We start from the raw sequence: 15,006 nt of genomic DNA, 5'->3' as shown, positions 1-15,006 counted from the left end.
TAGATGAGGATGAAACCTGTCAGTCCCAACCGCGATATGCTCATTTCTTAACTGCCCACGTGTGATGCCCCACTCATTTTCTGCTTGCTAATCCTGGCCAGGATGCTGACTGTGCCCGTGGGGAGAGATGGACTCCAGAACACAAATTGTGACCGTTTGCTGCAGGGAAGACGACTAGCACATGCAGACGACGACATAACACGACACCACAAGGTCAATTTGATCTCAGTCATTGCGGGCCGATCTCAAAGGCTGTTCAGAAAGAATATCCAGAGCGCTACAAAGATAGTACTTGCAGCGACGAGACAACAGGTGGCAATGAGCACAGGCGACGAATGACAACACAGAAAATACCACCGACACAGATAGTAGTAGCTGTCGTAGCCGACCAGAACACAGCATCCCAGGCGAAGACCGACCAACAGAGAATAAAGAGAATGCATAGTCACCAGACTGTCACGATAAGAAGAGTACATTGGACAGTAATGTTGGATTGCAAGAGAACTGTTTATAGTTTACGTTTTACTTCCGTTCAAAGTTATGTTCCAAACAAATACCTTCAGAAAATACTTCCTAGAGTTTGTTTATATTCATATTAAAAAATTTCGTGTTTCAAAATTTGCTTTTCTTGGTATTGCCAGTTTGTTTTTATGTCCTCTCTACTTCGGCCATAGCGCTTATTTCGTTCCCAAAACAACAAAACTCTACTACTTTGAATGTCTGGTTTCCTTTATCTGTTTTGTTGACGTTCATTTTTAATATTTTTTAAAGACACTATCCATCCTGTTCTAACTACCACAAATTTACTGTTAACTAAAATAACAAGCGGCAAACCTCAAAGTTTTTATACCTTCTTCGTGAACTTTAATTCCCTTTCCAAATTCCTCCTTGGATTCCTCCACAGCTAGCTCACTGTACAGACCGAGTAATATCGGGCACAAGCTATAACCTTCTCTCACTTCCTTCTCAATTACTGCCATTCTTTAATGGATTTTGAAGCTTATTATTACACTCTGATATCTGTTCAAATTATTCACAGTAATAATTCGCTATAATCGTCATTGAAGCTTACCATCAACATGTTGTTGTCCACCACAGTGGAAGTTGGCGGCAGTGGTTTTTCCCAAATCCAGCCATTCGTGGTACACACATGACATCTGAGAAAATCAATGTTTGCATAACCGCATGGACTGGGTGTCTTACGCACTAGATACCAATCTGATGGCCAGTACGAGAGTTAAAGATATTCCTGTCTCATCATATGCCGAACTATTACATTCGCCAGCAGCACTTGCAAGGCGAATGCTCCTACCACCGTCATCACCGATTTCGTCCATATATGTGGTGCATGCAGGGCTTGGCCAGAAATGAAACTGAAAGAAATGGAAGCTCCAGATGGTCAATCGTTGAGAAATCTTGGCATTTCCTGGCGCCGTCGGGCGAGGTATGAGTCATTTATCTTAGAATAGCTTCTAGGCATCGGTTGGCGTAGCGCAAACAGTGGAGAACATTAATACGAAGTTTTCATTTTTCTATTTTCAACTTTAACGTTACTTACTGAAATGCCTGGGCTAGCAGGACAAAACGGATTAGATTGTGGAAAGGGGTCAAAATGAGTTCCTGTCAGTTGCACTCAACATAGGAACTTTATTTATCAACACATAATATTACAAAACTTTAATCGACCTCATTTGATTAACTTTAGATCGGCTGAAGGCCACATTCAAAATCCAAGACACAAGGGCTAAGCAAAATTGAAATACAAGATTCTTCTGGAGGTTTCACACAAGAATATATTCTAGATCTTCAATCTAATCGGCTGAAGGCCTTAGCAATTTAATTTTAATGGAACTAGGTGAAGGTCGCATATTAAGCAATAATAGAAATTTCAATCAAAAGGCAGGAGGACTTATCTTAAAACATTTCATATAAAATAAAGTATAACAATCTCATGCCTTAAGGGCAAGACAAGGACATTAATTTAAGAGATATTAATACTCGGCTTAAGGCCGTACATCACTACAATAATTTAACGGCTTAAGGCCTTAAAAGATTTGATGTAAAATTCGACTGAAAGCCCCATATAAGGAATAACAATCTTATGTCTAAAGAGCAAGACAGGAACATTAACTCAGGATATATAAAAAACTCGGGCGAAGGCCACACATCAACCAAACAACTACAATTCAAATAGGGAAGTTACTATGTAACAGACACGGAACGGCGCTCAGAGGTTTCCAAGGGTCGGCCTGGAATTGTAACACTAACGCCCGTTTAGGCGAGACAGGCAGCCGGACCCACAATCTCTAAGGCCACCTGCCGGCCGGAGTGGCCGAGCGGTTCTAGGCGCTACAGTCGGGAACCGAACGACCGCTACGGTCGCAGGTTCGAATCCTGCCTCGGTCATTGCTGTGTGTGATGTCCTTAGGTTAGTTAAGTAGTTCTAAGTTCTAGGGGACTGATGACCTAAGAAGTTAAGTCCCATAGTGGTCAGAGCCATTTGAACCATTTTTCTAAGGCCACCTAACCGACAGAGAGCCGACGAACCAACCAACTACCTGATTTCTGTCACCAGACCAAACACAGTAGAACTAAAATGCCAGCAAGGCAGTAACACTCGTGTTCAAATATTGGTTTGTTAATAAGCCAAGGCACAATAACTACTGACATACATGAACATCACAACGGCTGCGTGGCGGATAGCATCAACACGGTAAGAAAACACTCACTCGCTGCTCTGTCACAGCCGACCAACTGGCTACTGCAATATGCAGACAGCATTACAACATTTAAGGCACTGCTAAGTCGAACTGACACAGGGTTCACAGTGTTGCACGAAACACTGTCACAAGAAACTCGAACACTCGTAAAACGAATCACTGATGAACAACTAGAACAACTAGAACAAATCACCGGCGGACACACACACAAACCCTAAGGACGGTCGGTGGCGAAACACACGACGTCTGACCAGACTACCGACAAACGACCAACAGAGGTCGTTGGCATTCAAAGCATGTGTGCCCGCTGTCCGTCGGGAACTGGGGGACACGGCGACCCGGGCACACTGGATCGGACCCAGTCATGCTGAGGTATCTCTTGCCCATTGACCACGACGTCTCCTCACAAGAAGGAATCGAGCCACGTCCAGCAAGATGGTACAGTGACGGGGTCCAGAAACGGTCAAAAGACCAAACACACGTGGCGCAAAGAGGCGACCAACTGAACGACTGACCAACGGTCGATCCCGCTGCCATCTCCGTCCGTCGGACAGTTCATCCTGTGTCGCGATCGGTCGGCGAGTACCGGCTGTCCGCGCCTCCCTAGCGCTCAGTCCGCGACTGCTGCTACGTCCCGACTGCACTTCTGCCGCGTTCTAACTCCAACCGCTCCAGGTCCGATCTCTCTCACCACGACACACCACGACCGGGAAGTAATAGCCGTCCAGAAAAGATAATACGGCAGGATAAATATCGATAAGCGCTGCTGATGCCACTCACGGGCAGGCAAAACAGTAATTCAGAGACACCAGTAATTGAAATTTAAAATGACGAGGCGGCCGCACGGTAAAACAAGATGTTACATAATAGATAGCACGAACATGAGCCACGCGTGGCTCACTCACACTACAAATAAATCGACACAATGCTCAGTATACTGCGTTCATTAATATTTTCATAAAAGGCATGAAGAGGAACTACAAAGGAAAATTAGGGACTACAACACAATTTCCAAGAAAGGATTGTACTTACAACGCCCTCAAGGACTCTGCAAACAATTTTCCAAGAAGGGATTGTAATTAAAGCATGCAGGACTTCATATTCCGTTAGCTTCATTTTGGCTCTCGAGCAGCCCATGGTACCTGTATGCGAACAAGAGGTTTCCCGTGCAAAACACAGTCAGAATATTGTGAAAAATATCGCGTCGACCTAAAATATCTGACAGTACAAATACAATTATTGATGTTCCTGTAGCATGCGTAGAAGAAGAACAGGGGCCATACGTTGACAGTATCCACAGCGAAGTGACGAAGCAACGACTGAGTACAGCGTTGGATTATGATTTACATCTTTTGACGGGAAACGATCTGATCACATCAGAAAGTTCCACGGTAAAAACTGAGTAACACAGTCAAATTGGAAGTTAAATACACGAGAAACTAGTGAAAGTCTTATCAGTGTATACGTTTGTGTGTGACGAATGAGTTGACTTGGTTCAATGAAGTCGACTATTGAGGCGAATGTGAAGTAGTGGGTGGTCACTCTTCATGCAAAGTAAACACTGAGAATCAAAAACTAAAATTTAAAAGGAAAGTCTCCACACAGGGACATGACCCCATGACCCCGGCTTACTGGCCTTCATTCTTTCCCCTGCATCAATCGATGCATGCAAAACTACGCTGACATAAGCGGCTCAAGTCTTGATCGACCTGCGCCATGCAATTTCTGTTGTACGTTTGGCCATCTGGAACTCCCACTTCGGTCACTTTCATTTCTGGACAAGACTTGAATATAATAAAAATATGAACGAAATCGGTGACGACGAGCAGGAGCGGTCCCCTTTTTAATGTACACTGCCCAGTCAGTTGATGTAACTGCCTGCCGAAGGCCTGAATAACCACCTTTTGGAGGACAGAACACTGCGGGACGTGCAAGAAAAATGTCAGTGAGGTTCTGGAAGATACCGGCAGGGATGTGGGACCATGCTGACGCCAGTGCCATGGCCAGCTGGGCTAGGTTTCTCGATTTAGGTTCCATGGCGCGAACAGCCCGATCGAGCTGGCCCCACCGATTCTCGACTGAATAGAAATCCGTGGAGATAGGTGGCCACGGGAGTACGGTAAACTCATCGTGGTACTCTTCGAACCACGAACATACACTGCGAGCTGTGCGACACAGAACAGTGTCCTGCTGGTAGAGAGCATCGTGCTGAGGAGAAAGAAACTGCATGTGGGGGTGGACATGGCCCCCAGGGATAGATGCATACTTGTAATGTCATTGCGCCTTCCAGAATGACACAATCATCCAACGAATGCTACAAAGACATTCTTCAGACGACAACACTCCCTCCGCCGACCTGGAACCTTCTGACGATCGTCTGCTTTCAGATGTTTCATGCCGTACATGCCTACAGTCATCTGCCCAATGGAGCATAAAACATGATTCATCTGAAAAGTCATCTGTTGCCAATCAGTGTGCGTCCAGTTACAGAATTGCCCTGCAAATTCCAGCCCTCGTCGCCGATGAACAGCAATCAGCATGGCTGCTTGAAACAGGCGCCTGCTGTCCATAAGCAATAGCGTCCACTGAACAGTCATTGAAGAGACACTGTTGGTAGCCACTTTGTTCACCTGGGCGGCCAGTTGTTCAACAGTTGCACGTTTATTCTCTAGCAACTGTCATTCACCTTTGTCGTCTATGGCTCATAGTGCACCACAGTTGCCTCGGTTCCAGTTTTGGATAGCGTCATTTTGCCATGCACGGTGTAATTTAACCAGGGCGACACGTGGCCAGTTTACAAAGTTAGCTGTAATACTTCCACCCTTGGCCCGAAAACCATTGATCATGCTCTTTTGAACGTCAGATAAATCATTCCATTTCCGCATTACAACGACTGCACTGGTCTCCGCATCTCCCCAACTCACTTTACGAGGTGCGACAATAAAGTAATGAGACTGATTTTCTTTGCAAGACGTGGCAACCCTGCAGGCTTGCTTAGGCGCAATGTATTTGACCTTGGTCTATAAGCTGCTTCTAGTCCACGCAGCACATCGTTGCAACTGCTCAGCTGTGAGTTGTGCTGTAATAAGTTAACACGTGTTTGTGTCTCTCGTCACGGAAATGGAACCGCATAATATTGCGCAACGGTGTGCCATTTCTTTCTGCGTTAAATTGGGTGAAAACTCGACGACAACTTACGGTAAGCTTCAGAAGGCTTTTGGAGAGGAGGTCATGTCAAGAGCACAAGTTTTTCGTTGGCATAAAATATTTAGTAGAGACAGAACGAATGTTGAAGATGAAGACCACAGTGGACGACCACCAACCTCATGGACGGATGTCAACTTGGCTAGGGTGCATGAACTCGTACGATCTGATCGAACATTATCCATCAAAATGATTGCAGAAGAACTGAACATCAATCCAGAAATGGTTCGTCTAATAATAACTGAAGATCTTGGTATGAGAAATATTTGTGCAAAAATGGTCCCCAAAAATCTCACACCACAACAGCGAGGAACAGGGAAAAATGTGGCAGCCGATCTGTTAGAGTAAAACAATTCAGAATTGTTGAGCCGTGTTATCACTGGTGATGAAAGTTAGTTTTTTCAGTACGATCCAGAGATAAAACGCCAAAGTTCGCAATGGTGCTCAAAGGGATCACCCAGACCAAAAAAAGCTCGCTTGTCAAAGTCAAAAGTGAAATGCATGCTTGTGTGCTTCTTCGATTCCAAGGGAATTGTTCATAAAGAGTGGGTGCCTGCTGGAAAAACAGTTAACCAATATTACTACAAAGAAAATTTAGAAAGACTTCGTAAAAGAGTTCTTCGTGTCCGTGCCAACATTGCTGATAATTGGATTCTGCATCACGATAATGCGCCATCCCATACTGCTCTCTCAGTACAGCAATTTTTAACCTCAAAACAAATTTCACCACTACCACAGCCACATTATTCACAGTATATCGCTCCGTGCGACTTTTTTCTATTTTCAAGAGTCAAAACGGCGGTCAAGGGACACCATTTTCAAACAGCACAAGACGTCCAAAAAGCTGTGGCGAGGGTCTTGGAGGATATTACAAAAGATGAGTTCCAGAAATGCTACCATCAATGGCAGAAGCGCTGGAAAAAGTGTGTGCAATCAGATGGGAACTATATCTTCTGGTAAACCTTCCGGGATGTAAGGTCGTGGTCCATGAAACTCTTCAGCTCCTAACGTTTCGTCCAGAGCTGCGCTGGACATCTTCAGAGGGGTGTTTCTCCTCCGGTGAGTCTTGCCGACTGACGGGTCGGACGTCTGAGAGCGTCTTATACAGTATATCGTAGAAAGTGGGCGTGACCAGAGTTACACATGATACGCAGAGATAATCTTTGTCAAAGATAAAACGTAACTATCGATCGTAATCTCGTCACGGATAAAACTGTCTAGCAATTTTGTAGTGCTACTGTCCAAATATCACTAAGTTTCATGGTCTCTTCTTTCCGACTAAAATTATCCCTATGTTTATATATTTCAATTGCTTCTCTACAAAGCCGTGGGTAATAGTTCGTCGTCGTAGATAAAATTTTTGTTTCGGAAAACCTCACTTGATGATTTCCTGACTGAAAAGCGTGTTCTGCTACAGCCGATTTATCTGTTTTTCCTAATCGGCAAAGGCTTCTGTGTTCTTTTAACCGTGTATTTACGCTTCTTTTTGTTGTTCCAATATAAACTTTTCCACATGTACACGGAATTTTATATACGCCACTGGCTGATAGAGGAGCGCGTTTATCTTTTACAGACCGGAGAACATGACAAATTTTCTTCGTTGGTCTAAAAACAGGTCTAATATGTTTACTTAAAATCTTTCCAATCTGATCCGTTACTTTCTTTATGAAAGGGAGAGAGACTGGATTCTTCCATCGTTTTTCGGGCTTGTCCTTTTTGTTGTTTGGATGCAGAATTCTGCTTACTTCTTTCTTTGAGTAGCCATTTTTTTCAAAAGCGTGCTTCAGGTGTTTTAATTCGACGTCTAGATACTCCGGCGTGCAAATCCGTCTAGCTCTGTCAACGAGACTTTTAATCACACCTCTCTTTTGTTGTGGATGGTGGTTAGAGTTTTTATGTAAGTATCTGTCTGTGTGCGTTATTTTTCTAAAAATCTGTTGTTTCAATCTTCCATCTGTCTGTCTCATAACTAAAACATCCAAAAACGGTATTTTGTTATCATTTTCTCTCTCCATGGTAAACTGGATTCTTGGATTTATATTATTAAGGTAATCAAAAAATTTGCCTAAGGCTTTTCTACCATGTGGCCAGACCACAAATGTATCGTCTACATACCGATACCAGCGAGATGGTTTCTTATCTGCTTTTTCCAAGGCTGACTGTTCGAATTTCTCCATGTAGAAATTAGCTACTGCAGGACTCAATGGGTTACCCATTGCTACGCCATTAAGTTGCTCATAAAATTCATTATTCCACTGGAAATGACTGGAAGTAAGACAATGTCTGAAAAGAGCAGTCAGATCTTCTGGAAAAATATCTGTTATAAAAACCATAACTTCGTTAATTGGAATCATAATAAATAAAGACACTACATCAAAACTTACTAAAATATCTTCAGGAGTCAGAATTAAACCTTCAATTTTCTCTATGAAATGACGTGAGTCCTTTATACACTCCTGGAAATGGAAAAAAGAACACATTGACACCGGTGTGTCAGACCCACCATACTTGCTCCGGACACTGCGAGAGGGCTGTACAAGCAATGATCACACGCACGGCACAGCGGACACACCAGGAACCGCGGTGTTGGCCGTCGAATGGCGCTAGCTGCGCAGCATTTGTGCACCGCCGCCGTCAGTGTCAGCCAGTTTGCCGTGGCATACGGAGCTCCATCGCAGTCTTTAACACTGGTAGCATGCCGCGACAGCGTGGACGTGAACCGTATGTGCAGTTGACGGACTTTGAGCGAGGGCGTATAGTGGGCATGCGGGAGGCCGGGTGGACGTACCGCCGAATTGCTCAACACGTGGGGCGTGAGGTCTCCACAGTACATCGATGTTGTCGCCAGTGGTCGGCGGAAGGTGCACGTGCCCGTCGACCTGGGACCGGACCGCAGCGACGCACGGATGCACGCCAAGACCGTAGGATCCTACGCAGTGCCGTAGGGGACCGCACCGCCACTTCCCAGCAAATTAGGGACACTGTTGCTCCTGGGGTATCGGCGAGGACCATTCGCAACCGTCTCCATGAAGCTGGGCTACGGTCCCGCACACCGTTAGGCCGTCTTCCGCTCACGCCCAACATCGTGCAGCCCGCCTCCAGTGGTGTCGCGACACGCGTGAATGGAGGGACGAATGGAGACGTGTCGTCTTCAGCGATGAGAGTCGCTTCTGCCTTGGTGCCAATGATGGTCGTATGCGTGTTTGGCGCCGTGCAGGTGAGCGCCACAATCAGGACTGCATACGACCGAGGCACACAGGGCCAACACCCGGCATCATGGTGTGGGGAGCGATCTCCTACACTGGCCGTACACCACTGGTGATCGTCGAGGGGCCACTGAATAGTGCACGGTAAATCCAAACCGTCATCGAACCCATCGTTCTACCATTCCTAGACCGGCAAGGGAACTTGCTGTTCCAACAGGACAATGCACGTCCCCATGTATCTCGTGCCACCCAGCATGCTCTAGATGGTGTAAGTCAACTACCCTGGCCAGCAAGATCTCCGGATCTGTCCCCCATTGAGCATGTTTGGGACTGGATGAAGCGTCGTCTCACGCGGTCTGCACGTCCAGCACGAACTCTGGTCCAACTGAGGCGCCAGGTGGAAATGGCATGGCAAGCCGTTCCACAGGACTACATCCAGCATCTCTACGATCGTCTCCATGGGAGAACAGCAGCCTGCATTGCTGCGAAAGGTGGATATACACTGTACTAGTGCCGACATTGTGCATGCTCTGTTGCCTGTGTCTATGTGCCTGTGGTTCTGTCAGTGTGATCATGTGATGTATCTGACCCCAGGAATGTGTCAATAAAGTTTCCCCTTCCTGGGACAATGAATTCACTGTGTTCTTATTTCAATTTCCAGGAGTGTATATGAGTCAGTTTTTCCAATATATGGATGTAAACGAGTTGCTAGATATCTTGCTATTTCATACGTAGGAGAATTGATAGCACTAACAATCGGTCTCAGAGGAAGGTCCCTCTTATGTACCTTGGGTAGGCCATAGAGTCTAGGACACATAGCTTCAGTCTTCAATAAAGCTCTTTTTTCTTCTTTTTGAATAGAAGTGGCCGATTTTATCAGATTATTTGTTTTTCGTAGTACGCTGGCTGTAGGATCTTTCTTAAGTTTTTTGTATTGTCCTGACGTTAAAAGATTCATAATTTTGCTTTGATAATCATTTGTATTTAAAATGACAGTAGCATTCCCTTTATCAGCAGGAACAATCACTATGTCTTCATCTGCATTTAAATCTCTCAGAGCCTTTCTTTCGCCATTAGTTAAATTACTTTCCAGAGGTTTACTGCGGCATAATACTCTAGTGGTTTCGATCCGGATTGCATTTGCAGTTTCTTTGGGGAGAGTACGTATGCCTGCTCCTACATTGGCAATAATATCCTCAACAGGAACTTTCGGAGGTGTTATAGCGTAGTTTCCTCCTTTTGCAAGAACTGAAATTTCGTCCTGAGATAAAACTCTGTCTGACTGTAGCAGAACACGCTTTTCAGTCAGGAAATCATCAATTGAGGTTTTCCGAAACAAAAATTTTATCTACGACGACGAACTATTACCCACGGCTTTGTAGAGAAGCAATTGAAATATATAAACATAGGGATAATTTTAATCGGAAAGAAGAGACCATGAAACTTAGTGATATTTGGACAGTAGCACTACAAAATTGCTAGACAGTTTTATCCGTGACGAGATTACGATCGATAGTTAAGTTTTATCTTTGACAAAGATTATCTCTGCGTATCATGTGTAACTCTGGTCACGCCCACTTTCTACGATATACTGTATAAGACGCTCTCAGACGTCCGACCCGTCAGTCGGCAAGACTCACCGGAGGAGAAACACCCCTCTGAAGATGTCCAGCGCAGCTCTGGACGAAACGTTAGGAGCTGAAGAGTTTCATGGACCACGACCTTACATCCCGGAAGGTTTACCGGAAGATATGTCATCCGGTCGTGAAAGCCTTCATACTGTGATCAGAAGACTCTACGGGGAGCAATTCTCAAAATCAGTCAGACGCCTGGAAATTTTACGTAAGAAGAGAGCGCATTTAATTTGTACTTTAACTTTCTTGTTGCGTTGTAGGGATTGGTCTACCATACCGAATTTTCTAAAGTTGAAGAGGGTGTTCCAGACAGCCCGTGTTCATCGGATATATGGTTACACAGAAGCAGCACTACTTCGAGAGAGGACACATTATACAAGACGAGAGATGGATTCTGTTGACCGTAAGTTACTGCAGCTACATTTATTCCTTGCTAGTAAGATACAGATAGACCTATGGAATAAAATACACTCCTGGAAATTGAAATAAGAACACCGTGAATTCATTGTCCCAGGAAGGGGAAACTTTATTGACACATTCCTGGGGTCAGATACATCACATGATCACACTGACAGAACCACAGGCACATAGACACAGGCAACAGAGCATGCACAATGTCGGCACTAGTACAGTGTATATCCACCTTTCGCAGCAATGCAGGCTGCTATTCTCCCATGGAGACGATCGTAGAGATGCTGGATGTAGTCCTGTGGAACGGCTTGCCATGCCATTTCCACCTGGCGCCTCAGTTGAACCAGAGTTCGTGCTGGACGTGCAGACCACGTGAGACGACGCTTCATCCAGTCTCAAACATGCTCAATGGGGGACAGATCCGGAGATCTTGCTGGCCAGGGTAGTTGACTTACACCTTCTAGAGCACGTTGGGTGGCACGGGATATATGCGGACGTGCATTGTCCTGTTGGAACAGCAAGTTCCCTTGCCGGTCTAGGAATGGTAGAACGATGGGTTCGATGACGGTTTGGATGTACCGTGCACTATTCAGTGTCCCTCGACGATCACCAGTGGTGTACGGCCAGTGTAGGAGATCGCTCCCCACATCATGATGCCGGGTGTTGGCCCTGTGTGCCTCGGTCGTATGCAGTCCTGATTGTGGCGCTCACCTGCACGGCGCCAAACACGCATACGACCATCATTGGCACCAAGGCAGAAGCGACTCTCATCGCTGAAGACGACACGTCTCCATTCGTCCCTCCATTCACGCGTGTCGCGACACCACTGGAGGCGGGCTGCACGATGTTGGGGCGTGAGCGTAAGACGGCCTAACGGTGTGCGGGACCGTAGCCCAGCTTCATGGAGACGGTTGCGAATGGTCCTCGCCGATACCCCAGGAGCAACAGTGTCCCTAATTTGCTGGGAAGTGGCGGTGCGGTCCCCTACGGCACTGCGTAGGATCCTACGGTCTTGGCGTGCATCCGTGCGTCGCTGCGGTCCGGTCCCAGGTCGACGGGCACGTGCACCTTCCGCCGACCACTGGCGACAACATCGATGTACTGTGGAGACCTCACGCCCCACGTGTTGAGCAATTCGGCGGTACGTCCACCCGGCCTCCCGCATGCCCACTATACGCCCTCGCTCAAAGTCCGTCAACTGCACATACGGTTCACGTCCACGCTGTCGCGGCATGCTACCAGTGTTAAAGACTGCGATGGAGCTTCGTATGCCACGGCAAACTGGCTGACACTGACGGCGGCGGTGCACAAATGCTGCGCAGCTAGCGCCATTCGACGGCCAACACCGCGGTTCCTGGTGTGTCCGCTGTGCCGTGCGTGTGATCATTGCTTGTACAGCCCTCTCGCAGTGTCCGGAGCAAGTATGGTGGGTCTGACACACCGGTGTCAATGTGTTCTTTTTTCCATTTCCAGGAGTGTATAAAGGACTCACGTCATTTCATAGAGAAAATTGAAGGTTTAATTCTGACTCCTGAAGATATTTTAGTAAGTTTTGATGTAGTGTCTTTATTTACTATGATTCCAATTAACGAAGTTATGGTTTTTATAACAGATATTTTTCCAGAAGATCTGACTGCTCTTTTCAGACATTGTCTTACTTCCAGTCAGTTCCAGTGGAATAATGAATTTTATGAGCAACTTAATGGCGTAGCAATGGGTAACCCATTGAGTCCTGCAATAGCTAATTTCTTCATGGAGAAATTCGAACAGTCAGCCTTGGAAAAAGCAGATAAGAAACCATCTCGCTGGTATCGGTATGTAGACGATACATTTGTGGTCTGGCCACATGGTAGAAAAGCCTTAGGCAAATTTTTTGATTACCTTAATAATATAAATCCAAGAATCCAGTTTACCATGGAGAGAGAAAATGATAACAAAATACCGTTTTTGGATGTTTTAGTTATGAGACAGACAGATGGAAGATTGAAACAACAGATTTTTAGAAAAATAACGCACACAGACAGATACTTACATAAAAACTCTAACCACCATCCACAACAAAAGAGAGGTGTGATTAAAAGTCTCGTTGACAGAGCTAGACGGATTTGCACGCCGGAGTATCTAGACGTCGAATTAAAACATCTGAAGCACGCTTTTGAAAAAAATGGCTACTCAAAGAAAGAAGTAAGCAGAATTCTGCATCCAAACAACAAAAAGGACAAGCCCGAAAAACGATGGAAGAATCCAGTCTCTCTCCCTTTCATAAAGAAAGTAACGGATCAGATTGGAAAGATTTTAAGTAAACATGATATTAGACCTGTTTTTAGACCAACGAAGAAAATTTGTCATGTTCTCCGGTCTGTAAAAGATAAACGCGCTCCTCTATCAGCCAGTGGCGTATATAAAATTCCGTGTACATGCGGAAAAGTTTATATTGGAACAACAAAAAGAAGCGTAAATACACGGTTAAAAGAACACAGAAGCCTTTGCCGATTAGGAAAAACAGATAAATCGGCTGTAGCAGAACACGCTTTTCAGTCAGGAAATCATCAAGTGAGGTTTTCCGAAACAAAAATTTTATCTACGACGACGAACTATTACCCACGGCTTTGTAGAGAAGCAATTGAAATATATAAACATAGGGATAATTTTAATCGGAAAGAAGAGACCATGAAACTTAGTGATATTTGGACAGTAGCACTACAAAATTGCTAGACAGTTTTATCCGTGACGAGATTACGATCGATAGTTACGTTTTATCTTTGACAAAGATTATCTCTGCGTATCATGTGTAACTCTGGTCACGCCCACTTTCTACGATATACTGTATAAGACGCTCTCAGACGTCCGACCCGTCAGTCGGCAAGACTCACCGGAGGAGAAACACCCCTCTGAAGATGTCCAGCGCAGCTCTGGACGAAACGTTAGGAGCTGAAGAGTTTCATGGACCACGACCTTACATCCCGGAAGGTTTACCAGAAGATATGTCATCCGGTCGTGAAAGTCTTCATACTGTGATCAGATGGGAACTACTTTGAAGGAGACAACACTAAACTTGTCTAAATCGGTAAGCAACAATTTTTTTTCACATTTGTGTCAATACTTTATTGTCGCACCTCGTATATACATTCCGCTGCTAGTGCTGCCACTTGCCGTCTACGAGTGGTAATTGCACTTTGTCGTCGAACATAGGCGTTGGTCTCATAAATGTGATTGAACCATGTATATTCGCCACATTACTCTTATCAGTAGATGGTGTCCGATACTTGACACCGTAACTTTATTTCTTTTTCCATTCGCAAAGGGTGGCTTCACAAGGATCCTCACGTCGTTGTTATGGTTAAAACGTAAGGTGTGTTTCAGCGGCATTGTAATTGCTTGATTTCTGCCTCAATTATTGTCTCTCCAAACTCACCAAAAAGCCTTAGACAGAAAGAAAGTCGAATTTGTTACAAAGATTCTCCTGTAACCTTCCTCAGCATGTCCGTAACATTCTGTAACTATTTGAGCCAGCATGTTGTAACTCCAGCAAAGTGCTTTTGAATTCTTTCGGTCTCGTCTCTCAATCCAACCAGATATAATGCACATACATTACACAACAATACTCAGGAGTAGGTCGCTGGCTGACTGTAAGGTTAAAGTACAGACGATCGTACTGGGAATGGCGGTATGTTAAAGCAAGTTTACGTAGGGAACAGAAGTGTGGTCTTATCACAGAGGAAGTTCTGTGTGCTCAGGGCCGTCTTGGCGACGATGGGGTGAAATTTGTGGGGAGGTTTGTTTGTTCTGCTTTTGTGTCATGACTGGAAAGTCTGGGAGATAGAAAAAGTG

General features: G+C 45.2%; 1 protein-coding gene across 1 annotated transcript in view; it reads left to right on the top strand.

Annotated features, from left to right (window-relative positions):
* LOC126171554 (estradiol 17-beta-dehydrogenase 2-like) overlaps positions 1-15,006 on the top strand; it is a 174,910-nt gene that overhangs the window by 71,528 nt on the left and 88,376 nt on the right. The gene's annotated exons all lie outside the window — the stretch shown is intronic.

The sequence above is a fragment of the Schistocerca cancellata genome, chromosome 1, assembly GCF_023864275.1.
Source record: "Schistocerca cancellata isolate TAMUIC-IGC-003103 chromosome 1, iqSchCanc2.1, whole genome shotgun sequence".
Lineage (NCBI taxonomy): Eukaryota > Metazoa > Arthropoda > Insecta > Orthoptera > Acrididae > Schistocerca > Schistocerca cancellata.
Note: the sequence above shows the minus strand (reverse complement) of the source record. Positions and strands in the feature narration are given on the sequence as shown.